The sequence below is a fragment of the Astyanax mexicanus genome, chromosome 1, assembly GCF_023375975.1.
Source record: "Astyanax mexicanus isolate ESR-SI-001 chromosome 1, AstMex3_surface, whole genome shotgun sequence".
Classification (NCBI taxonomy): Eukaryota; Metazoa; Chordata; class Actinopteri; order Characiformes; family Acestrorhamphidae; genus Astyanax; species Astyanax mexicanus.
In genome coordinates, this window is record NC_064408.1 from 88,960,035 (window position 1) to 88,987,291 (window position 27,257).

General features: G+C 37.2%; 7 non-coding genes and 2 pseudogenes across 7 annotated transcripts; 4 read left to right on the plus strand and 5 right to left on the minus strand.

Annotated features, from left to right (window-relative positions):
* Positions 1-3,092: 3,092 nt before the first annotated feature.
* On the plus strand, positions 3,093-4,553 carry LOC111189614 (transcription factor HES-5-like; annotated as a pseudogene).
* Positions 4,554-7,048: 2,495 nt separating this feature from the next.
* LOC111189612 (transcription factor HES-5-like) lies at positions 7,049-8,376 on the plus strand (annotated as a pseudogene).
* Positions 8,377-15,194: 6,818 nt separating this feature from the next.
* On the minus strand, positions 15,195-15,277 carry trnal-cag (transfer RNA leucine (anticodon CAG)). Its single transcript has one exon. It is a non-coding gene; the product is annotated as a tRNA-Leu (tRNA).
* Positions 15,278-15,532: 255 nt separating this feature from the next.
* On the minus strand, positions 15,533-15,604 carry trnae-uuc (transfer RNA glutamic acid (anticodon UUC)). The gene has a single exon. It is a non-coding gene; the product is annotated as a tRNA-Glu (tRNA).
* A 1,159-nt stretch (positions 15,605-16,763) lies between these two features.
* Positions 16,764-16,846, minus strand: trnal-cag (transfer RNA leucine (anticodon CAG)). The gene has a single exon. It is a non-coding gene; the product is annotated as a tRNA-Leu (tRNA).
* A 72-nt stretch (positions 16,847-16,918) lies between these two features.
* On the minus strand, positions 16,919-16,990 carry trnae-uuc (transfer RNA glutamic acid (anticodon UUC)). Its single transcript has one exon. It is a non-coding gene; the product is annotated as a tRNA-Glu (tRNA).
* Positions 16,991-17,277: 287 nt separating this feature from the next.
* On the plus strand, positions 17,278-17,360 carry trnal-cag (transfer RNA leucine (anticodon CAG)). The gene has a single exon. It is a non-coding gene; the product is annotated as a tRNA-Leu (tRNA).
* Positions 17,361-21,911: 4,551 nt separating this feature from the next.
* Positions 21,912-21,984, minus strand: trnar-acg (transfer RNA arginine (anticodon ACG)). Its single transcript has one exon. It is a non-coding gene; the product is annotated as a tRNA-Arg (tRNA).
* A 673-nt stretch (positions 21,985-22,657) lies between these two features.
* Positions 22,658-22,740, plus strand: trnal-cag (transfer RNA leucine (anticodon CAG)). Its single transcript has one exon. It is a non-coding gene; the product is annotated as a tRNA-Leu (tRNA).
* The last annotated feature ends 4,517 nt before the right edge of the window (positions 22,741-27,257 follow it).

Genomic DNA, 27,257 nt, shown 5'->3' on the forward strand with positions numbered 1-27,257 from the left:
AGGGCAAGAGAAACGCTTTGTATTGTAGGAATTACCAAACAGATACTCGGCGAGGTGTGAGCGTGAGCATGGTCCTTATATACTGTGGGTAATCAGTACTCGGGGCTTCCTGGTGGCGTCATGTGACGTGACACGTGATCGGGAGTGTGTGTTGTGTCATGGAGTGGTGCGTTCTGGGTATTGTAGTTGTTACTGTGAGAATCGCAGATAGAGCTGGATGTGGGAGACACAGACGTGCTTTCAGCACCAGACATGACACATTGGTTCTTCAGGTTGAGAGAGAGCAAGAAAACCGTCTTGTTCAGTCATGTGTTGGTAAATGACTGATCAAATTTACAGTATCAGATTCGTTAAAGCTCCAAAAAAATATCTTTACCATGGAGACCAACATTACTATCATAACATGAATATGAAACGCCCAAATTTGAACCAGTGTATTACATCACAGTTTTTACCACACATTTTTTGTAAGACTCACAAATGTATTAAAATTAGAAAATAATTACGCATAAAAATTTATTTATAACAGGGTAAAGAATGATTAATAAGCCCAAATTAATTTCCTCTTTGAGTGAAAGAGACTAAAATATTTATTATATTTACCATAGATATAAGTCTTCGATGAGACCCACCTGCTGCATCGGTAACACTTTTGAGTTCTGTTGTAGGGCTCTAGGACTATTCCACTGTACAGTGCAGTCCTTTATAAATTATTATTAATAAAGTGTTTATACTAGTAAGATCTGGAATTAGAGGTACAATAATTCAATTTAAACTGTTTTTCAAACACTTTTTAATTTACAATGTGATTTAATGTACAAAAACAACAGTATTTACTGGATGCATTTTAGTGTTTGAGTTCTTTTTTAAGAAATATAAGCTTTAGATTGATAAAATTAAATTATATTAGTGGTGTCAATCACTTACATCAGAGAGAGAGAGCGAGCGAGGGAGAAATAAAGAGAGACAGTCAGGGAGACAGAAAGCAATCGAAAGACAGAGAAAAAAGGGAGAGAGCGAGAAAAAGAGAGAGAGAGCCAGTCAGAGAGAGAGCACAAGAGGGAGAAAAAGAGAGAGAGAAAGCGAGCGAGAGACAGAGAAAAAAGGGAGAGAGCGAGAAAAAGAGACAGAGCCATTCAGAGATAAAGAAAGAGCACGCGCGATTAAGCGAGCGAGCGAGCGAGCGAGAGAGAGAGAGAGAGAGAGAGAGCACGAGCACGAGCGCCGGACACTGCACGCACTCTCCGGTGCACTGTTTCCAGTCGCCCATGTGCTCAGAGCTAAACCACGCAAAGGAAGGGGTGTGGCCACTGTCTTCCTATATCCTGATTGGTTCAATTCACTGTCTATATTGAATATGGGCCAATGGGCCACCCCCTCTAACTTGTGGGCCGGTCTTTTAGCAAAAAAAGGAAGAATAAAAATCAGCATCGGCCCCTGAGGACTGTCGGCCCACCGGGCATTTTCCCAAATTACAAGTCCAGCCCTGAATACTACTAATAAACTATAATGAATTATAGAAAAAATAAAATAAAATGAGGTTTGTGTTTTCTGCCCATGCTGGCTGATCTGTGCACTGCATGCACCAAAAAACCCCATAAAAGACAACACAGAGTACAGCATAGGGCTGAGTTAAACCTCTAAATCAGGGATGGGAAACAAAGAACTAAAGTTCTGCACAGTTTGGTTATTTATATGTTTCAGTAATGACTAAACCTGGAAACTGATGAGTGTGATCAGGTGTGTTTGTACAGGAAACCCAAAAAACTGTACAGGAAATCTGCCATGCAGCACCAGAGTTCTCCAAACCTGACCAAAATTAATAATTAATCTAGAATTATATAAAAATTTATTAAACAACTAGATAAAACATTTCCCAATAGTTAGTCTGTGTTTATTTATAAACAAATATTGCACTACTAAAGGTCATAAGGTCAACTGCAAATAAACGAGACTGGAAGTATAAAGAAAGCTTAAGAGCAGAAAACTACATTATACTCCATGATGAGTGTATTGATCACTAAACAGTGTTCTCCTCTCTGGGAATCAGGCTGAGGGGGATATGTGTGTGTGCGTGTGTGTGTGTGTGTCTGTGTGTGTGTGTATGTGTGTGTGTTAGACAGTGTTTGAGAAAGACCCCCTGGTTAAAGCCCCCCCCCCCCCACACACACAGAATAATTAGTGATACAGCACGTGCCATTTAAACAGCATGAACAGTCTGATCAGTGTTTCTCTCAGAGCAGGACTGACTCTCAGATTATATTACTGTCTGATTTTAAAATGATTCTTAAATAAGAAGCAGAGTTTAGAAATGAGATGATCCTTTTTAAATAGAAGAGTCTTTGTAGTTCTCACTGTACTCAGCTTTCTTAAACTTTCTAGCTTTCTAGCACTGTCAATACAGTAAGACAGATGTGGAACAGGAGAGTTGAGACGCCTCAGTCAACAGTCTTAAAAAAAGTTTTTAAAAAAGTATTATCTTAATAAATTATTTAATAAAATTTAAATAAGTATGTTTTTTAAATAAAATGTTTTTTAGATTTAATGTTTTACTAATAATCTATTCTCTTAAAAGGAGTGATGTTCATAGAGCTCCTCTTCATGTGTGTGAGTCGTTGACCATCTGCTGAGCTGCATGTAATGGGGCACACTTCTATTCAGCTGTGTGTGTATGAGACTGTGGGAAAGCTCTGGAGAGAGAGTCTCACTCCTCTACTGCTCACACACTCCTGCTCTCAGATACACTGATTTATATGGCATCACATGATATGCTGGAATTTAGCTAATATTACTCTAATATGAAATTTCTATATTCTTTTAAACCTGATATTATTTTTATTTTTAATTTTCTGGCCTGAAATCTTGAAGAAACATATAAGAATTGTATTTCTAAAATGTTTATTTCCCCATATATATCACACAATAAACACTATATGAGCAGCACGTGCTGTTTGACCAATTAACCCCATATTGTCAGTGAGAGAGCTGGAGGTCTTCACTTTCTCACACACTTCTCTCTCTCATACACACCCCTCCACCTGCTGTTCAGATCTGGACTCATTGTTTTCTGAGGAACACACACTTTGTTGAGCATGTGGCAGCCCTCCGATCCTTAGTGTCATTCGAGCTCTCTCATTGGCTGCAGACTGTGAGAACCTCCAGCAAACCCAATCCTCACACATTCATATGGAGATTGTGGAGTATAAATAGAGGAGAGAGAGAGAGAGAAAGATCAGCACAGCTCACATCTTCTCCTCCCAGAGAACTCAACAGAAGACACACAGCCATGACTCCTACAGTCAGTGCAGCTCTCATCTACTCCAGAGATCATCTTCCACTTTCAAACAAGGTAAATCTACTAAAGCAGCTCATTTCATGTGTTTCAGTTCCAGATTGATTTAGTGTGGAAATCAGAAGTTGATCAGTGGAATTTAACCTGCATTTCTTTTCTCTCTCCAGCTGAGGAAGCCGATAGTGGAGAAGATGAGGAGAGAACGCATCAACAGCAGCATGGAGAAGCTCAAGTCTCTCCTGGGTGGAGAATTCCTAAAGCAGCAGCCTGATTCCAGACAGGAGAAAGCAGACATCCTGGAGATGACGCTTCAATTCCTGAAGCAGCAGCAGCAGTCCCACAACAACTCTGTCTGCTCCACTGCAGACGATGAAGGCTACAGCAGGTGTAGAAGGCTACAGCAGCTCCGTCCCAGAGAAGACTGCTGAGACACTTCCTCACCATGCAGCCTTCCACGAAGAACAGCACCAGTGTCCTGCAGCTCAGCTCTCCAGCCTGCAGCACCAGCAGCAAAGAGGAACCTCCAGCCTCTAGTGCTCTCTGGAGACCCTGGTAGACCCTGTGGACACTTTACCATTAGGAAACACACTTTAACATGTCAGTCTAAGATTGACATTCACTAAGATTTCCTAAATGTGTAGGAATTTATTCCTTCTTTCTTTATGTCTCATTCTCACTATGTGAGAAGAATCTCTCCATCCTTCATGTGTGTCTGAAGGTGGAGGAAAGCCCATAGTGGGTGGATGTTCTCTGCAGTTTGCAGCTTGTTTTAAATCTGCTTTCAGTCAAAGAAAGCTCTTCCTCTGATCTTCTTTCTCTTCCTGTGTAAGAAAATGATTTCTGTTTGAAATGGGAACTTTTGATTTGAACAAACTGATGTACGTCTCTAATCTGAACTCTTGAGTGTAAAATGTCTGTGACATTCTTTAATCCAGTACTTTCTGCTCCTATGGAGTGAGATCTAGATCAGACTGTTGATTTTAGACTCTCTGCAGTCTAAACATTGTTACACAAGATCTTTGTGATTTTGATAAAACAAATGCATGTGTTTTCATGTATGAGAATATGATTAATTTAGCTATATTAGCTGTGTGCAGTCTGTTATGAGTTTATTACAACTTTAAGAGACTCTCAGAACCTGAAATGTTTTGAGTTTATCTCCTTCAGTGAAGGTTATTAATGTTATATTACTGTGTTTGTGAAAACACAAAATCATTATATCCAAAAATGTCCTGAAAATAAACTGAAATGAAACAATCAATATGTTCTCTGTGAATGATTCTGTTCCTGCTGAATATGATCCTTTTAGACAATTAAATTTTTAGATCTTCTACATATTATATTACTTACTATGAAGAAATGTATCACATCTAAGACACTGTGACACGAATAAATACATTAATCTACCTGATCACTTGCTTTTAAATTTTAATCATCTACTAAAATGAATAAAACAGGTGGTTTGGGAGAAAAACTATTATGAAAATAAACTCTGAAATGTGTTCTTCAGATCATCGATTCTTCAGGTAAAGAGAGATCCAGAAAACCGTATTGTTCAGACAGGTGTTCATTAAAATTCCATAAAAAATATCTTTACCATGAAGACCAACATTACTATCATAACATGAATATAAGACAGCTACATTTAAACCAATGTATTACATCACTGTTTTTACTACACTTTTATTTGTTATACTTACCTGACCAGAAATATCATGTGGAAAATATAATTAATTATCCTAACCTTATTTCCTCTTTAAGTGAAAGAGACAATTGCATTTAAATATCTGTTAAATTTATTATAAATTTGTATTTTATATGTTGATGGAATCCATCTGCTGCATCAGTAACACTTTTCAGTTCTGCTCAGTTTGATATTTTTTTCTATTCTTGGACTCTAGAACTGTTCTACTGTACAGTGCAGTCCTCTACAAATTATTATTAATAACGGTTTAGACTAGTAAGATCTGGAAGTAGAGGTACAATAATTCCATTTAAACTGTCTTTAAAAACTCAGTTTAATTTACATACAATTTATTTAACAAGAACAACATTATTTAAATACTACTAATGAACTATATTGAAATAAAAAATAGTAAAATAAAATTAGAGTTGTGTTTTCTGCCCTTGCTAGCTGATCTGTGAACTGCGTGTATCATAGAAATCCAGACAAAACGGAACACAGAGTACAGAATAAGGCCTATCTGCTGCATGAAGCACCTTTGCTGAGTTAACCCTCTTAATCAGGGATGGGAAACTAAGGACTAAAGTTCTGCACAGTTTGGTGATTTACATGTTTCAGGAATTATTAAACCTGGAAACTGATGAGTGTGATCAGATGTGTTTGTACAGAAAACCCATAAAACTGTACAGGAAATCAGCCCTGTTGCACCAGAGTTCTCCAAACCTGACCTAAAATGAATAATTCATCTAGAATTATATAAAAATGTACTAAACAACTAGCTAAAGTATTTCTCAATAGTTTACCTGTGTTTATTTATAAACAAAAATTCTGTTTTTGCACTACTAGAGCTCGTAAGGTCAATTGAAAATAAACGAGACTGGAAGTATAAAGAAAGCTTAAGAGCAGAAAACTACATTATACTCCATGCTGAGTGTATTGATCAGTAAACAGTGTTCTCATCTCTGCGAAGTGGGGGTTAAGGGGGGATAAGTGTGTGTGTGTGTGTTGGACAGTGTGTGAGAAAGACCCCCTGGTTAAAGCCCCCCTTCACAGAATAATTAGTGATACAGCACGTGCTGATTAAACAGCATTAACAGCCTGATCAGTGTTTCTCTCAGAGCAGGACTGACTCTAAGATTATATTACTGTCTGATTTTAAAATGTTTTTTTTAATAAGAAGCAGAGTGTAGAAATAAGATGATTATTTTTATATAGATGAGTCTGTTTAGTACTGATTGTACTGAGCTTTCTTAAACTGCCATCTAGCACTGTCTATACAGATAGACAGATGTGTAAAAGGGTGGTGTGTTCTGTTAAATTGAGACCCCTCAGTCAATAATCTTTAAATAAGTAAAAAACTGAATATTGTCTTAATAAATGTTTAGATATGATTATAAATGATCACATATTCAGTATTTCACTAATCTCTCTTCTCTTAACAGTAGTGATGTTCACATGGTTGCTCTTCCTCGTGTGTGTGAGTTGTTGACCATCTGCTGAGCTGCATGTAATGGGGCACACTTCTATTCAGCTGTGTGTGTATGAATGGAGAGAGTGTGGGAAAGCTCTGGAGAGAGAGTCTCACTCCTCTACTGCTCACACACTCCTGCTCTCAGATACACTGATTTACATGACATCACATGATATGCTGGAATTTAGCTATTGAAATTTATGTGAAATTTATATATTTACTAAAACTGTTTTATTTTTTTTTTTTATTCAGCCCTAGGGTCTTAAAGAAATAATAATTATATTTCTAAAATGTTTATTTCCCCATATATATCACACAATAAACACTATATGAGCAGCACGTGCTGTTTGACCAATTAACCCCATATTGTCAGTGAGAGAGCTGGAGGTCTTCACTTTCTCACACACTTCTCTCTCTCATACACACCCCTCCACCTGCTGTTCAGATCTGGACTCATTGTTTTCTGAGGAACACACACTTTGTTGAGCATGTGGCAGCCCTCCGATCCTTAGTGTCATTCGAGCTCTCTCATTGGCTGCAGACTGTGAGAACCTCTAGCAAACCCAATCCTCACACATTCATATGGAGATTGTGGAGTATAAATAGAGGAGAGAGAGAGAGAGAGAGAAAGATCAGCACAGCTCACATCTTCTCCTCCCAGAGAACTCAACAGAAGACACACAGCCATGACTCCTACAGTCAGTGCAGCTCTCATCTACTCCAGAGATCATCTTCCACTTTCAAACAAGGTAAATCTACTAAAGCAGCTCATCTCATGTGTTTCAGTTCCAGATTGATTTAGTGTGGAAATCAGAAGTTGATCAGTGGAATTTAACCTGCATTTCTTTTCTCTCTCCAGCTGAGGAAGCCGATAGTGGAGAAGATGAGGAGAGAACGCATCAACAGCAGCATGGAGAAGCTCAAGTCTCTCCTGGGTTGAGAATTCCTAAAGCAGCAGCCTGATTCCAGACAGGAGAAAGCAGACATCCTGGAGATGACGCTTCAATTCCTGAAGCAGCAGCAGCAGCAGCAGTCCCACAACAACTCTGTCTGCTCCACTGCAGACGATGAAGGCTACAGCAGGTGTAGAAGGCTACAGCAGCTCCGTCCCAGAGAAGACTGCTGAGACACTTCCTCACCATGCAGCCTTCCATGAAGAACAGCACCAGTGTCCTGCAGCTCAGCTCTCCAGCCTGCAGCACCAGCAGCAAAGATGAACCTCCAGCCTCTAGTGCTCTCTGGAGACCCTGGTAGACCCTGTGGACACTTTACCATTAGGAAACACACTTTAACATGTCAGTCTAAGATTGACATTCACTAAGATTTCCTAAATGTGTAGGAATTTATTCCTTCTTTCTTTATGTCTCATTCTCACTATGTGAGAAGAATCTCTCCATCCTTCATGTGTGTCTGAAGGTGGAGGAAAGCCCATAGTGGGTGGATGTTCTCTGCAGTTTGCAGCTTGTTTTAAATCTGCTTTCAGTCAAAGAAAGCTCTTCCTCTGATCTTCTTTCTCTTCCTGTGTAAGAAAATGATTTCTGTTTGAAATGGGAACTTTTGATTTGAACAAACTGATGTACGTCTCTAATCTGAACTCTTGAGTGTAAAATGTCTGTGACATTCTTTAATCCAGTACTTTCTGCTCCTATGGAGTGAGATCTAGATCAGACTGTTGATTTTAGACTCTCTGCAGTCTAAACATTGTAACACAAGATCTTTGTGATTTTGATAAATCAAATGCATGTGTTTTCATGTATGAGAATATTATTAATTTAGCTATATTAGCTTAGCTTATGATAAGACTCTCAGAATCTGAAATGTTTTGAGTTTATCTCCTTCTGTGAAGGTTATTGTTATATTACTGCATTTGTAAAAAAAATCATTGTTATCCAAAAATGTCCAGAAAATAAACTGAAATTAAACAATCAATATGTCATCTATGAATGATTTTATTCTTACTGAATATTTTCTTTTTAGACAATGACATTTTTAGATGTTCTACAATTTATATTACTTGCTCTGAGGAAATGGGCTTCATCGATTCTTCGACTTTCTAGACGACATCGACTGTAAACATTTGTCAATAAGAAATGTTATTTGTGGAGTCGTTATTAATATGTACTGGAGTGCAGTGCTGTGGAGAAATGCAGGGGCTCGCTCTCTGTTTCTCAAAAATCTAAATAAACGAAATAAAGGACAAGCCAACCGTCTTACTTACTAAACATTGTCTTATTATACAATCAAACATATTCTCCGAATTGAATCCCATATTTAGTGCCTTCTGCTGTGTTTGGGGTAGTAGCGATAAAGCAGAGAACAAGTTACTGCAACTAATAAAAGTAATAAAAAAACAAAATGAGGAAATTCTACAAATATTTACAAGGAACAGATATTCAGTTCCAAGACAATTTACAGTTAAATGTAATTTTATATAATAAAAATATACAAATAATTAAAGAGCACCTTCTATTTTTAGCACAAACAGAATGAAAAAAAAACGTTTTGTTTGTTTTAAAAAGGTAGGAAAGGTTCAGTCCTGACGATACACCGATCTGTCCACACTACAATATTCCTGCTTCATATTATGAGCTCAGTATCAATACAGCACATATAGACATGCACCCAGCTTTTCAATGAAACTCTCATATTTGATTAAAACAATTTCTGCTTTCTTTCCTGTAAACTGTAAAAATATTTGCACAACAGATACGAATTTATAACAGACCCAAATTTAGGCCATTTTATTTTATTTTCCTGCAGGCTATTTTTCAGACACCCCACCCATTTCGCACTTTGGACTTTTCGTATATTTATCCAATCAGAACACACATCAATTGGCCTGTCAGCCAATAGAAGCAGAAGGAAGGCGTGTTTAATTACCTGTCGCTCATATTTCAGTCTAAATATACGTGAATGACTAAGAACAGCGGTTCGTTATTCAGCGTTACTCAGTGCAGGATAATCGTCGAGAGTTTCTGTTAGGAGTTACCCGGAGCCTGTAGATGGTTCGTCTGCAGAAAAACTAAGAAATGAAGAGTCCAGGAGCAGAACCCGGAGTGATGAGGAGCTGCGGATCCGCTCTGTGTCTGCTGGACCTGTGATTACCTGTGATTCGCACCTGGACCTAATGAGGTGAGTACAGGGCCTCAGGCTGAGCGTATCTAAACGTTAGTTGGTTAGATTGGGTTCTGTTTTGTGTTTGTGTTGTTTTAGTTAGGTGTTTAGTTAGGTGTTTAGTTTTTGGCCTGTTTGGTGAACGAGGCTGAAGTTCTTCTCAGAGGTTCCATTCCACCTTAAAAGGTGCACTGCAGCTGTATTGGCGCATCATTTAAGGTGGAATTGAAAGAAGGAGAAAGATGGCGAATGGACTGCAATTCTGTTTCCAAATGGTAAAGTATTTTAGCTTTTAGGATTAGATTCCATGTATATACAGGTTTAAGGAGAATAAGCCTCTTCAGTAATGTGTTTTTTTATTGTTTAGTGGGGGAGGAAAATGTACTTTTTAGACAAATATCTCAACTAATTCCTCAAGAAAGTCTTTATTATAAAGAAATAGCTTAAAATGGACTGCATGTTAAAATAATTGATATTTATGACAGAAAACACTATATACGCATGCACAGAGTTTGTTTTTAAAAAATCTCATTAAGAAGACCCAAACCTGAAAATGATTACATTTATTATCATGCAATTTATTAAACAAATTGATAAATGATGAACCAAACAGAAATGGAAAAAAAGTAGTTTACTTTAACTAATATTCACATTAATAAATCAAAAAACCAGGGACAATACTCACTCCTGTTACTGACACTCTACTTTTTATGTTTTGAGTAACAGGACTGAAAGTAACCGAAATTAGTTTTTTATATAGAATTAGCAAAAACAAACGCAACTGAATGGATTTTGAGGACACAACTAATAGATTAAAACAATTGGGGCAGATTATTGCCTGTTTAGCATATAATAAGCACTCTATAATAAATACTGCATATATCAACACACGGTTTAATTTGTCCCTGTTTTATTTTGAGTTTAAATTATAATTTAGTATTAAGTAATGATGGTGAGTTTTGTAGGCATTGATATGATAGTAATGTTGATGGTAATGTTGATGGTCTCCTCTGGAGGCGTGGGTTCGAATCTTCACTTCTGACAAGATTTTATGCCTTATCTTGTTCAGTATTTGACGTGATGCCTAAATTTAGGCATCACGTCAAATCACGTCACATTTGTACTTACTTTACTTATTCAAAATAATTGGTTCTTCAGAAAGTTTTGGTTATTTAAAGTGTCAAAATATAATGTGGTGCGACTGTCCCACCATGACAATTGTTTTGACAACTTCTTTAAAATTACTCCTAACCTATATATATATATATTTTTTTTGCCCTTTTCGGCATGGTTTTCAAAGTGTTTTTTAGTCCTGTACAAAATTGCAAAGCATTTGTGATTTTATTTCCATCGTCATATACAAGCAAAATTTGTCCGAGAGTCTCCATTTTATAGAATATCATGTGGTGCGACCATCAAGAAACTACTACTTTGGGACTTTTATGTTAAAGGAAGTTGCATAATTTACCAGTTTCCCAGGGACCAGTGGAAGCTGCAAGCAAGTTTGTAACTATCTCTCAAATTTGATTAAAAACAGCTGGTATGTAGTTGCAACATTTGGATATCATGTGGTATGACCTCAAAAAAGTAATGAATATTAAGTTATTTCTACAAATACATATTTTGATTATAATTTCATAGTGACCTTTTGTGGGAAATTAGCTTATTTTGTTTAGGTGGCTGATTCTCTGCCTGTAAATTCTGACTGAACTTGGAAACATCATGTGGTGCGACCAAATGTCATATGGTGCGACCATTGCAGAGTGTTTTCCATGATAGATATATGGGCTAGATTGTCACTTTTTGTGCTTTTATATTTAGTTGATGACATGTACACACAAAGTACTATATTTTAGTATTTTGTTTGGAAAATAATATAATACAATTTGAGTGATTTTGAGTCAAAATTATAGATAATGTTTAATCTTTGTAAAATATAATTATAAAAATGCAAAAAAGAAATCAAGCATGTCTTTTAACTTTTATGTATTTCTTTACAACTGTTAATCTATTTAACCAGATGTCACTGTCAATCAAAGTAAAAACCACTGGCCATAGGCAGCGTGTTAATTCTTATCCTGCAGAAATTAGACTTGAGATGAGATGAGATGCTGGCCAAAAAATCAGGGTCAACTATTACTTGCTATTGGGAGCGTTCAGAAATATGATGTAATGATTCCAGGCAAATTAACAATTGTTAGGGGCACCTTAAAATTCACCAGGTTTTGTCTTCAGATGCTACACAAATTAGTTATAGGGAGGTATAGAGCTGGGCAATATGGCCCCACAAATGTTTTATTAAACTACAGATGATAAAGAAATGGTTCAGCTGCTGGAGCCATGAGAGAGCAAAATTGGCCTTGCTCTCTCTGGGTGGGTACAGTAGATGGTTCTCTTTCCCCTCATCACTCCTAGGGTGATGTTAATCAGCACAATGTGTCTGTGAGCTGATGTATCAGAACCGAGTCGTTGCGCTTTCCTCCGAGCATTAGCACTATGATGCTACTCGGCAATGCTGCATCAGCAGCAGTTCAAAAAGAGACAGATTCTGACTTCACGTGTGAGGAGGCATGTGCTAGTCTTCATCCTCCTGGTGTTGGGGCATCACTAGTAATAGGGGAAGTCTGAATGAGTGAGTAGGGTAATTGGTCATGTAAATTAGGGAAAAATTGGGGGGGGAAAAATCTGGTTTTGTAAGAAATTCTATTTTTGTATTTATTTATTTTGTTAAATTTATTGTTTATTATTCTTTTTAAATAGTTAAATAGTAATGATACAATACTTTGTCATTTGGAGCGACCACCCATCATGTGGTGTAACCTATAATAACAGTAACTGTATTAAATTTAAAATAAAGTATCCATTTTCTGTTGCTGAAATATTAACTATTGATACTGTATGCTGAAGTTAATGGTGTTTTAGAGCACATTTTAACAGTTTTATAGGATTTACAGGAAAAATTACTCTATTAACTACATTAAAGCCAGTGATTGTGACACAAAAAAAATAAATTGAGATCATTATTTACAAAAACTAAAAAAATAATTTACAGACACTTTTTATATTAGTGGGAATTTGTAAAATAAAAATAAATTATATTAAGGAAATGTATTAATTTTAACAGAAATCACTGTCGCACCACATCACATTTTGTAAGGCCATGGCCAATTCTTCTTAATGAAAATACACTAAAATCACTTAATCTAAAATTTTAATATGAGTTTATGTGTTCACAACATTTAAAATGTTTGAACAATTGCAACAGATACTATTTTTTTGTATTTTAAAATTGGCATGTTAAAAATCCTTATACGTCATTGACCCATTTACACAAGTTGTCTCCTTTTGGCGTCTTGTTTTCTTTATGTAACTTTAAAAGTTCATTAACTTTTGCTTTCTAAGAGCTGCATTCTACTTGTTGCTAAAACATATATTGTATGCAATAATATGGCAAAAATATTTGACATAATAAAAAAAACCCTCTAAAAGCAATATTCTTGAAAGCTGTTTGCAGTTTACGTACAAGCACTAAATATCTTGCGCTTGTAATGTACATTATTTTATTTGTGTTATATGTTATTTTTTTTACACTACTATCTAGGGCTGCACAATATATCCTTTAAGCATCGACATCGCGATGTGCGCATGTGCGATAGTCACATTGCGGACCCTGGGATGTCACGTGGCAATAAAAACAAACACTCGCGGGCGCGAGGGGGAGGCGGGGCGAGGGCGCGAGGGAAGTCGTAGTGCAGGGGCGAGGGGGAGGGGGAGCTTCAGAAGCTCTAATTCACTCAGTGAGAGAAGCGCTCAGAGTGAGAGAGATGAGAGGGAGGGGGTTAAACTTATTCAGTGCAGTTCGGTTTATATACATATAAGTCTTCGCCTGTCTAATCTCTCCACATTTTCCATCATGCACATTAAAAATAAATGTTAAAATTAGAAGGAAAATCACTAGCTATGTTTTAGTTTCTGTAACAACAACGTAGCCTGAGAGCTCAAGGCAACAGTGTAGTTTTGTTTACTAATATTTTAGAGCAGCTCTTAAAGCAGGTTTTCTATCTTTTCTACGAACATTTAATATATTTTGCTTCATTATACTAATTGATAAGTGATTTACATATTAAACACATTACATGTTAAATAGTTCAGTAATAAATAATCTGCTTTAATATATTATTTTTGAGCCAATATTAAAATATAAAATATAAAAATTTGTGTTTTTATATGAGTGTTAAGGCATTTTTAGGCTGTAATGGTTATCTCTTTCTCTCTTTGGGAAGCAGGTTTAGAAATCCCAGCCAACAACCAGATTATTAAAAATCAATTCAAAGTTTCAAACTAAATAGTCTATATCATGTTATTTGATGAAAGTATGAACCACTGTTTACAGGTTAAACATTAGAAATTCTTAGCAGTGTATGGAATCAGCTCAGAGTTAATTCCGCTATACAAAATAGAGCTCTCAGGATTTGAGACATTTTATTTTTGAAGATTGTCAGCATTGCTGAAATATTTTTTGTTTTTTATTATTTAAAAACATTGTAAGTAAGATATAGGCCTACTATAATCCGTTTTGACATGGATTTTTTGTTTTATTGTTAATGTCTGCACTGATGTTTTAAAGACGGTCATGAAAATATGAAAAGTGTATGAACCCTGTAACCGTCTTAGACAGCCAGTCCAAAGCAGTGCACCTCAGTTTTGTGAATTCATGCTTTTAATCCCAGAAAAACGCTCTTATTTACCGTTAATTATCGTTGTTTTGCTGTTTTCCTCGGGTTTTGAGGGCTTAGCTGACTCTAAAGCGCTGACTCAGCTAGGTCGGTCTGGGTCTCTGTTGTGAGACAGCGCGCGGGTGGAGGCGGGGCTGGTGACATCACGGGTCCTGCATTGTGTAATATCGCGATATATATCGCAGAAAACTAAAACAATGCGATGTGAAATTTTTCCAATATCGTGCAGCCCTACTACTATCTTGGTAAGTTACTGTTTACGAAATAGGTAAACACTTATACATTCAGTATAAGCAAAAAAATCTATAACACTTTCTATAAGTTAAGTTCATAAGTTAACTGTGGTTAATCACGCTCAGGCCTGATTACTGCCACACCTATTCTCAGTCAAGAAATCACTGAAATAGGACCTGTCTGACAAAGCAAAGTAGACTAAAATATATTTAAAAGCTAGACATCTTGCCAATATTCAGGAACACATGTGAAAGAAAGAAAATCCATCAGTCTGGAAAATGTTAAAAAGTCTTGGGACTCCAGCAAACCACAGTGAGACCCAGGAGTGGTCAGACAACCAAAATTACCCCAAGAGCGCAGCGATAACTCATCCAAGAGGTCACAAAGGACCTCATATTTTTGGTCATATTGCCAAGAATATTGTTATCGCAAAAATACCATAAAATAACATTAGATGATCTTAGTGCCATATTGACTATGCCTACATAAAGTATGTATGTCTTATTGACCATGTTTAGTTTTGAGTTTTTAAAATCTGTGTGCTTTATTTATGATGCAGTAAAAATTGCAGTGGGTCTCTCATTTGTAAGGATCCACTAAGTGAATAACTTAACTAGAGGAAATAATTTGTGTGAAAGTTAAGGACAATGAGGCAGAAAAGGTTGTCAGAAGTGGGATTCAAACCCACGCCTCCAGAGGAGACTGCGACCTGAACGCAGCGCCTTAGACCGCTCGGCCATCCTGACAGTTGTTAAAGTAGCATACTTTTGATTGTACGTTGATCTGGTTACAATGAAGTCCAGAGTTCCAGAGAGACTTACAGAAAGTACTTACTTATTCACTATGGAAATACGTAGCTCCCCTAAAACCAAATTGTAATACTGTAATTAATAAATTGGTCAACAGTTTTACATTGTAATTTAGATTGTGCTGCTGTGTGTGTAAGTAATCTTTTATACAAGTGCTGTGTACAATGAACATTGGTTGTGTATAATAAATTGTTCCCATACCGGGAGTCGGACCCGGGCCGCCTGGGTGAAAACCAGGAATCCTAACCGCTAGACCATATGGGACAGATATTAATGAGATGGTCTCTGAACCTGTTCTGCAGAACTTTCTAATTGGCTATTTTCTAAATTTTTTACAAACAGATTACCAACAGAATCTTGTCACTTAGATCACGTCGTAAATGTGTGATTTTATTATTGTGCACATCAGTTGCTGTGTTAATGATGAACAAAATGCTTAGTTATTTTGTCAGTGTATCAGAATATAGTTACAGGCAACAACCATCCAAAATTTCCAAAATACTATTTTTTTTTTAAGATATTAGGCTGCTCAGACTCCAAGCCATATCTCGTACTGCAGTAGCATATGTTCTTTTAACATTTTATACTGTCAACAACTTAAAGTTAAAACCGATTACAAGTACCGTTGACTATATTTCAACAATATTTGTTGTTTTAAACGCTGAACAGAACTCATTTTAAATACCAGCTACCCTACCCTACTTCCAAGTGAAAACAGTAGCAACAGAAAACAGCATAATAAGGTACGTAATTACAGTAAATAAAAATTTGTCAAATTTTATTCTTGTTCAAGGGCGTAGAGTTGCCTTACTGTCATGTATTTACATATCAGTAGTTTACTAATATATATATATATATATATATATATATATATATATATATATATATATATATATATGGTTCATGCTGATGTGTTGAGGCATTCTTGAGTTATTAAACTGAGAAAATTACAATGTCACGCGGCATCTGTTGCTGCATCCTCCTCCAGCTCTCTGGTTCTTTGGTGCGTGTTTTATAGTTGTGGCCAGACAATAAAACAAAAAAACGTGTTTGTGGCTTGCTAGCACAAGGGTCTGGTCTAATATATTCAACATGTTGATGAATCCTGACTTTTGCACCGAATGTAAGGCACCATGACTTTTGCAATATGCTTCTGTGATTGCCTTCCACTTGCCCCGTTCTTATCATATGACACACAGTGGTAAGATGTGTCCGGGACGGTTGTTGTTTTACTTTGGATGGTGTGTGCTACTGCTGCGGCTGAGTTAATTCAGCTGGGAGCAGCACTCTGAATAAAACTGTTGTGCTTCTTCCTTTAGAAGCAGCCCTTTTTAAACATACCTTACATGGAGCTATTAAATGAATAAGGCAACTAGAGGAGATAATTTTCTGTGAAAGCTGAGCACAGTGAGGCAGAAAAGCTTTTCAGAAGTGGGATTCGAACCCACGCCTCCAGAGGAGACTGCGACCTGAACGCAGCGCCATAGACTGCTCGGCCATCCTGACAGTTGGAAATAAGGCATACACCTGATTGTACATTGATGTGGTCATTATAAAGTCCTCATTCAATATAACTTGTTCCCATTCCGGGAGTCGAACCCGGGCTGCCTGGGTGAAAACCAGGAATCCTAACCGCTAGACCATATGGGACAGATGGAAGAAGATTGGTCCCTAACCCTGTTCTCTCCAGAACTTTCAGAATGTCTGTGGTTTTGATTGGTGATTTAAAAAGCTACACTTTTTAATGTACAGTAAGACTCTTTAAAAATGAATTCAATAACCAGGAAGGCCAGGCATGCAAGCAGGCGCTAGGCTTGAAGCTATCTTTAGCTCAGGGAAATGTCCCTTAGGAAAGCTATACATTTCTTATTAACTCAGCACTGGAAGACATAATAACCAGATTACTGTACCATCATGTGGCAGTTGGTTTATCATATGTCAGGATGGCCGAGCGGTCTAAGGCGCTGCGTTCAGGTCGCAGTCTCCCCTGGAGGCGTGGGTTCGAATCCCACTTCTGACAACACTTTTCTGCCTTATCCTATTAATTGATAAATGCATTATGACATTAGTAAAACCATATAAAATGTTGAAGTGTGCATAAAGACTTTGTATATCAGGATGGCCGAGAATTTTGGTGTCTTAATTATTTGATGCCCATCAACTTGATGAAAGCCATGAGACAGCAATATAATGTGATAAAATACAAAACTGTATGTTAAAACTCATACTTTTTGTGCACAACTTGTTGCTAAAATATAGATCTTCTAAACCTGGCAGACCATGTTTTAATAAGACTGTTTTATTGTATATATCTTAAAATGCCATAGAATGAAACTTAGTTCTTCTTCAAAGTAAATCTGGCGTGACCGTGATCAGGTCATTGTAGTAAGACTGTGTATACACAATACAAAACAGTGTTTCTCAATCATGATCCTGCACCTGCTGCTCAGCACATCTAACAATTTTCCTGCTCCCAACACATCTGAATCCGAATTGTATTATTGGATAGAGAATAAGTAATATACATAACAGGACTGAGCAATAATTCAAAAACAATATTTATTGTGATAGAAAATATTTAAAAAATGATTTCATTTTGAATATATATTTTTTCATTTCCATATCATTCAGAAACCAAATAAGGGCCGCGTTCTGTCGGTAACTCCATAGCTGTGTTTGGATATTCATAACTGAAGACCTAAATAAAAATATCAGCAATAATTTCAGCTCAGATGAACAGTTAGCATCAGGGCTAACACGCTCTAATCCTATGGAGCCTGAGTGATGTTATCTAGCATTAAGGCGAGGGAGATCCATTTCTGTATTCTGAGCTCAGTTACTTAGTAAATTGTTTAGTTTAGTGAACTATAGCCATAGCTCACATTATATTAAACCACAGAACCTACTAATCTAACTTGCAACATGGCATCCATCTTTTATCAGAAAACCAGTGATTAATCCACCTCAAAAACAGTTAGCATCGCCACTTAGCTGTTAGCAGGCCCCTTTCAGGCTAATCTGATATTGTAGGCTTCATTATAAATCCTCAGGTCAGCTAGTATTAATAAAAACATGTCTACTAAAAACAATAAATAACACCTGTTTTATTTTATTTGGACTTTACTAAGTAAATCATTGCACCATTACTCCAATGCATTACAGCGTCATAATAAACAGAATTATAAATATGATTTAAATTAGTTAATAAACTAAAGTACATTATATAACTAAATCATGTTCTTTTGCATGTAGAATGTGTCCACAGTAAAAAGTAAAAGTACGGAAACCACTGTACTATAACTGCATTTAAAAAGTTTATATGTAAGCATCACCATAAAAAAGTACTAAAAGCTTTAGAAGTATAAGCAATCAATGAAGATATATGAAGAGTATATTTTCTTTGTGTTATTATTATGATTGTAGAAACAGGATTTTAGTACTGTAGTTGGGTTGTGTTGTATTATGAATAAATTATTATTGATTATTTGCAGATTCTTAGCATAAACTAAAGCTCAATAAAGATATATTAAATAGTATTGTGACCATTTTGAACATCACATTCTGGATAGTTTAAGATGATTTTAATATTAATGTCCATACAAGTGTGGTTACCTTTTTAATGGGCATTTGTTATAGTGGGAATTAATCCAAACAGAGAGGATTATTTTTGACATTTATACAACAGATAATCTTAAGTATATCAGGGAGCTCTTGTGAACTATGAAATATAATTTCAGTTATTAAATCACTTTTTGCTGAGAGTGACTAGATTCTCCGCTTGCTCGTCTTCATACTGGTAATAGGCAAGCATCCACCATATGATAACTGTCCATTTTCATACCATGTTATATCATGAAATACTTCAGTTACTTCAGTTACTGCCGATGCAGTGAAACTCTATTACAGAGCAACACACATAATCTGTTAATGTGAAAATGTTTTGCAGTGTAACTATTTTTTAGGACATTTGAATAACCTAGAATATCTTGAAAATTACTAAATATCTGCAATAAATGTAAAAATGCACCTAGGGTTGTAAGAGATACACCCGTTGCTGCATCTGTTAATGGTTGTTCATTATAGAGCGCTGCCGTCAGTTCACTGCAGTTCAGTGGCTTTTATAGTGTTTCTATTGTACTGACAGAAATAAAAAAAATGTATTGATATCAATTTTGCCCATATCGTCCAGCTCTAAATACATAAGTGACAAACAGTGATTGACAAAATAGCATACAGTTGTATAGCCTATTACAATTGATACTAAAGGTATTTTAGTTATTTGTTTAACATGAATGCAAAATGTCTTTTATTCTGTTCAAAAGTGACTAGGTTATTGGGAGATTGGGCAGATACTGATACTGTCAGCATGAAGGTGGATTTTTTGATGGTTTGTGATCTTCCTAAAAGTATTAAAATCACTTTTTTTCAAATTTTTAGGGTTCAAGCACCGAAGGTGCGTAGAACCCTATTGTTTTTGCTAAGATTTTTCTTCTTCTTCTTCTTATTATTATTCTTTTTCTCCTGAAAAAACAGTTGTGCAGCCTAAACCGTAAGTCATAGAGAAATGAAACTTGGTAGGTAGATGTAGGATCAGTGCATCTCGGTGGACAACAGAAATGGCACCGATTGGTCAAGTGGTGGCGCCATAAACAAGGAAATTCATTTTTCACAATTTTCTCAATAACTCAAAAACCATAAGACCTACATTCAAAATTCTTATTTTGATGGATTCCTTGGGTCAATACCAACAACTTTCCAATTTGGACCATGCACTTCCGTCTATATAGATTTTTTGCTAATTTGCATACTATGCAAAACCTACTTTTGCAAACTAGTCCTAGGAATTTTGACCAATCCTGGCATGTTTGGTATCAAAACACTCGTGAGAGCATGCGCTTCAATATTCATTAAGAAAAAGTTGAAATATGTAAACAATATGGCCGCCATATGCAAATTAGTCCTTCCGGATATATGCCCCATTCACTTCAAGAGGTAAATTTGGAGCACTGTTTCTCAGCAACCGTGCAACCTAGCAAGTTGAAACTTTGCATGCAGAATCTATCATACAGCCTCTAAAGGATGTTCAAAGGGCAACTTAATCAATCAACATGGCTGAACACCATCAGCCAATCAGCATTCAGCAGACATTTTGGCAGGCTGAATGTTGCCCAATCTGGATGATATTTGGCAGTTATGTTCAGGTGGAAACACTGTAGTGACCTGCAAAGTGCTGAAACAATCCGCCCACTGGGGGGCGCTGTTCCAAAAAAACGAGTATATGTCAATCATGCTGTACTATTTTGACATCTAATTGTTTTTGCCATATTTAGTACAGTGGCTCTGACAAATTTCTCAATACAACTATGTTTAAAAAGTGCTTTGTTCATTCATAATTGCTAATTGTTTGAAAATAGCTATATTGAAACTACTCTCTGGATATTTGGCCTATCACCTCCATTTCAGTCTTGCTGCACACTGTAGAGTCTCTAGGTAAATGTTCATTAAAAACATTTGTGAAAATTTCACATACAATACTCTCCAGGCATCAAGCAATCTGTGCGTCCTTGGAATTTCTAACCTAAATTGCTGTAACTCTGCAGTATTTGCTGTAATCTCACAATGTTAAAGACCTCTGTACAATATCACTCTGATGAAGCGCCATTTAATTCAGAACTAGATTTAGAATAACTTTATTACATGTCATATCAGAACATTCACTCCTTTGTGCCTCTTCTCAACATTAATAACAGGTGAAAGACTTTTGATCATTTTAAATGTGACAGAATGTCTCCTATTGTGTTAGACCTTCTTACACATCACCATCCTATGCTCTAGTAGGCACCATTGTGCTAGTTGGTGCTTGATGAAGCGCCATTTAATTCAGAACTAGATTTATAATAACTTCGTAATTACATGTCATATCAGAACATTCACTCCTTTGTGTTAATTCAAACTTGTTTGGTCAAACATTTCAGCTTGTTCTGCAAAGGTTCAAAGGTCAATCTGAATACCACTTTGTGAACATTCTGGTTGAAGCCACCTGATCAATACCAATAACATGTAGACACCCTTTGACTAGTTCTAACTCACTTAATGAATATCCTACAAAGTTCACTAGATTTACATGTGAATTTAAGCACTGATCAGGTTGAAAGGCCTCTGCTCAACATTAATAACAGGTGAAAAACTTGATAATTTCTAAATGTGACAGGGCATCTCCAATCATATTAGACCTTCTTACACATCACCATTCAATGCTCCAGTAGGCACCATTGTGCAAGTTGGTGCTTGAACCCGATGATTGCCGCTTGCGGCTATATTTATTTATTTATTTTTATTTAGAAAGCTGTGTGCAAACTCCTAATGCCCATCTGACAAGTTTGCAAGAAAATGGACGAGATACAGGAACAGTTTCCAGAAAGGGTTTAAGCCTAGTCTTGGACTACACAGCGTTTTGAATAAGATTTTCCATTTAAAAGAAAAAAATATTGTGTATGACTAGCCTTAATCCCTGTTTAAGGGTCTGTCTCTCTATTTCTGTATAAGAGTTTTAATTTGTTTTGAAAAGTTTCGAGCCAGCCAGGAGTCGAACCTAGAATCTTCTGATCCGTAGTCAGACGCGTTATCCATTGCGCCACTGGCCCTGTGACGTCAACTGAGTTGGGGGCGGCATAGGAATGTCCCACTCCTCCCCCCATTTTCTAGTTAAAGAGATGCATGTGCCAAGACATGCTGGTCTTTCTTTTGTTCTAAAAAAAGCTCTTCTGTGACCTAGATTTGGTTGCTTTTGCCACAGCGCAGAGTACTGAACATTATACAATCACAGGCCACCAGTTGTTGGACTAGTCCATCAGCTTGACTTAACCAAATACTACAAATTATGTTTTTTCTGCTTAAAACCAAAGTTAAACTGTTAAATGTAACAGCTTTTAAATATAATTATTTATCACTTTATTATATTATGGTAATTTCAACAAAAAAGTCCCAGAAATTGAGCTAAACAATATTGTTGTGATGTTTAAGACCATTTACTGTCACTGATTACACAGTAAACAACCGTTTTAAGGGCAGTAGCAGGTTAAGAGGTTTAAATGTGCTGTTCTAACTCTGAAAAGACTCAGAAAACAACTTTAATAAATGTTAAAACTATGTCTACAGCAGTCAGTAAAATCAGCTAACACCAAAATACACAGTATTATTGTCTGAAACTTCACAGCCTGAAGCTTCCACTTCTGTAAGTTTATCTGGATAAAAGTTCCACAGGAAGACTTTACAGTAAACAGAGTGTAGCGTCTACCAGAGATATAGCTTTTATCTGTCAGGATGGCCGAGCGGTCTAAGGCGCTGCGTTCAGGTCGCAGTCTCTCCTGGAGGCGTGGGTTCGAATCCCACTTCTGACAAGCTTTTTCTTTCTTATCAGGTTCAGCGCACAAAAAAACCTAGTTTGTTGCCAAAATACCTCTAAATTACATGTAATATCAAATTATGTTAGCATGCAATCAGCATTATTTTAATCAAAATAATGTTTTTTGTTAAATATAAATGCAATACCTTTAAGCAAATAGATGTTGTCATTTTAATGTAATCAAAAAATGAAATCATGGTTATGTTCATTACATGCTGCTAGTGCTGGGCGATAAAACGATAACGGTAGTTATCGAGGAAAATATATATTGTGATAACTATAATATGAACTGCCTCACAGCTCAGCATATTTAATATTTAAATGTTAGCATAATTTAAATGCAACAGAAATTAAAGGCTATTATTTTAATAAACATTAGCAATAAATAATCTCAAAATAACCACAAATATAATGTAGAAAAACAGTAAAACATATGTAATACATACTTTTCATATGAAAAAATTTATTAGACTAAAACTAAACTAAAATGTGACTAAAACTAATAATATCAGGATAGACTAAAATGTAACTAAACTAAGACTAAACTGTATCAAAATCACCTGTCAAAATGAACACTTGATGATATACTCTTTTGCTTTATGTAGTTGCCTGCATTGAGGGAGGGGAATAATCCTTTGATTAAATGTAATTGTATTAATTGCTATTGCAAATTAAATTAAACAGACAAATAATGTAAAGAGTCAGATTTTTTTTTTGTTTATATATTTGTCCCTTTGTACTTGTTTTAAGGACCAAACATGTAGGGTAATTTACCACAGCACGACTTAGATAAAACTCGGATGTGAGAAATCTCAGAACATGAAATGATGACCAATGAGTCAGAGCTTAGAATTTAAAATATATTAAAGTTTACTTGAAAAATAGTTTCAGCATTACAGATGGAGGAACAAAAATTAATAGATATATATTAGAAAAGAGTAAAAGTACATCAACGAATAAAATCTCGATAGATCAACACATTCACAACCCAGAGAGAGAGAGAGAGAAAGAGGGAGAGAGAGAAAGAAAGAAAGAGAGAGAGAGAGAGAAAGAGAAAAATTATCAATATGATTACGTCAGCAGAGTCCAGTTAACAGCTTGTTGTCCAGTTTTAATGACGTGATCCGCTCCAGCCTGTCTGAGCAACAGGTTCTTATCATGATGTTGTTCAGCACTGTGTCCATGAACACAGCAGACAGTCCTTAAGTGTCCTAAAGTCTGTGAGAAGAGGAAAAGAGTGGATGGAAAGATCTTCTGGCCTGTGTGCGACTTTACGTCGTGTAGAACAGGCATGCGCTGGCTATCTGAGGAGAGGTTCCCAGCACTTCACTCAGATAGCTTGTTGTCTCCTAGTTCATATGCACTGGTCCCAGAACAGCAGTGAAGCTTCTCTGCCACTCAGGGTCACGTTCTCCTCACAGCTCTCATTGTTGATAAAAACACTCTGACCTTCCTGATTCCTGAAAAAGTAAAAACAACCTCCAAAGCCTTGTGTCATTGTGACAGTTAAAAAGAGAGCAAAGATCATAAGGTTATTAAGTGAATTATAAAGTGAACAGTAAAAATAATACCTGTATATATAAATGTATAAAAACATTTAAGAATTAGAGTGTGAAGGTGTGGTTATCTCCAGTCACACCCTTCAGGGGGTTCCGGACCTGTGTGGATATGTAAAGACTTTTTAAAATTAATTTAAAAGCTGTCTGAGCATCTTTTACCTACCCGGCAAGATGTGAACATTCTAGTGTCTGTCCACGAGGCTCTGAGCCTGCTAGTGGTTTTGGCCATAACTCCCTTATTCTGTCACTTATGAGTAAAAAGAAACCTTTAAATCACTAAAAGTGATTTGATTTATATCGTGATATATATCGATATCCAGCCCTACATGCTGCTTTTAAACACTTTAAAATGTGTTAGATTTTTATTATATTATTGTAATTGTTTTTTGTTAGCAAAGTAACACAAAAATGCATTAATTTGTTTAATTTATTCAATAATTACAAAAAAGTGTCAAAATTTACAGTTGTGAGCAAACTGTAGTGCATAGATACTAGCAGTTTATTATGCTGAATACATTATGCTGTTATTTTGCTAAAAGTGCAATATATCTGTTTTATTTGTGCTTTTTTTTTACAGTAGATGTTCTCCAAAAGCTGTATTAATCCAGAAATGTGTGCGCAAACTCCTTAAGCCCATCCAACAAGTTTACAATGAAGTCAAGTCAAGTCAAGTAGTTATATTGTCAATACTGCATATGTACAGGACATACAGAGAATTGAAATTACGTTACTCTCCTTCCCAATTTTACAGCAAGTACAGATAATAGATATAATAAAGGAGAATGGGAGACACTATGTGTATAATACAGCAGGGACACAAATAGACATACATGAGACAAAAACAAGGTGCAGTGGTGTGGGGGAGGAATAGATATATAAATATAAGTAAATAAGTAAAAAAAGATTGATAATTATAATATAAAAGAGTGGGAGACACTATATGTTCAATACAGCAAGACACAATAAACATACGTAAGACAATAGTGCAATATTGATGGTGATCGAGATGGAATGACAGTAAAAATAGTAAATAACAGTAGTGCAAATACGGTATATGGTATATAGCTTAAGGCTGGTAAAGTGAGTGGGTGCGTAAGTCCTTAAAGTTCACAGTTTAATTAAGTGGAATTAAAGTGCGTATTGACAGTGCAAGTATATCAGTAGTGCAGGTGTTGTGTAGTGCAAGTCCGTTTGGAAGGGACCAGTACTTTGTGCATTGTAGTGCAGAGTTTCAGTACTTTATTAGTGGGGGGGTCAGGATGCTGAGTGAGTGTGTGCTGGGGGCAGGATTGGGATGGGGGGTAGAGCAGGAAGAGAGTTCAGCATCCTCACAGCCTGATGGATGGGGCTGTCTCGCAGTCTACTGGTCCTTGCCCCGAGACTCCGCAGTCTCCTCCCTGATGGCAGCAGGCTGAAGAAGCTGTGTAGTGGGTGAGAGGGATCTCCTGCCAGACGGAGGGCTTTCCGTGTGAGGCGGGAGCTGTACAAGTCCTGAAGGGAGGGGAGAGAGGTGCCAACAATCTTCTCAGCTGCTCTCACGATGCGCTGGAGGGTCCTGCGGCAGGATGCTGTGCAGGCCCCGTACCACACGGTGAAACAGCTGGTCAGTATGCTCTCGATGTAGAAGGTGGTCATGATGGGGGTGGGGGCTCCAGCTCTTCTCAGCTTGCGAAGAAAGTAGAGACGCTGATTTGCCTTCCTGGCCAGTGACGCTGAGTTGGTGCTCCAGGAGAGGTCCTCTGTGACGTGCACACCCAGGAACTTGGTGCTGCTCACTCTCTCCACAGCAGTTCCGTTGATGGACAGAGGGGTGTGCAGTGTGTGAGTTCTCCTGAAGTCCACAACAATCTCCTTGGTCTTCTCTGTGTTCAGAGAGAGATTGTTGTGTTTGCACCAGGAGACCCACCACCGTCGTGTCATCCGCAAACTTGACGAAGAGGTTGGAGGTGTGTGCTGGTGTGCAATCGTGGGTCAGCAGAGTGAACAGAAGGGGACTCAGCACACATCCTTGGGGAGCCCCTGTGTTCAGTGTGGTGATGCTGGATGTGCTGCTGCCAACCCGCACTGCCTGTGGTCTTCCAGTCAGGAAGTCTAACAGCCAGTTGCACAGTGAAGTGCTCAACCCCAGACTGTCCAGTTTGTGTATGAGCTGTTGGGGGACGATTGTGTTGAATGCTGAGCTGAAGTCAACAAACAGCATTCTGATGTAGGTGTTCTTCTTGTCTAGGTGTGTGAGGGCTGAGTGGAGAACAGTGGAGATGGCATCATCGGTCGAGCGATTTGACCGATAAGCACACTGGTAGGGGTCCAGGGAGGGGGGGAGCAAAGACTTGATGTGATGCATGACTAGTCGTTCGAAGCACTTCATGAGGATGGGGGTGAGTGCAACTGGACGATAGTCATTGAAACAGGATGGCGATGCCTTCTTTGGGACAGGGATGATGGTGGTGGCTTTGAAGCATGTGGGAACCACTGCCTAACTCAGAGAGGTGTTATAGATGTCAGTATAAACCTCTGCGAGTTCCCAGGCACAGTCTCTCAGCACACGGCCAGGAATGTTGTCAGGCCCAGGAGCTTTCCGAGCATTGATCCTGCTGAATGCTCTCCTCACACTGTCTGGGGACAGCGTCAGCACCTGGTCACCAGGAGGAAGGATGGATTTCTGGGCGGGTGTGTTGTTGAGTGGCTCGAACCTTGCGAAGAACCCATTCAGGTCGTTCAGCAGAGATGTGTCGCTGTCGCAGGTCTGTGGATGTGGTTTATAGCCGAGAAAGAACATTAAAAGGGAAGGAATAAAACAATTTAAAAATGAAAAAGTTTCGAGCCAGCCAAGAATTGTTTATACTGAAAAATGACTTGGTTACTTAAGTTGCATTTTAAACAGTAACTGTGCCTTAGTCAGCATTTGTTTCTTTATTACAAGACTGGATGACTAATATTACCTAGCATTGCT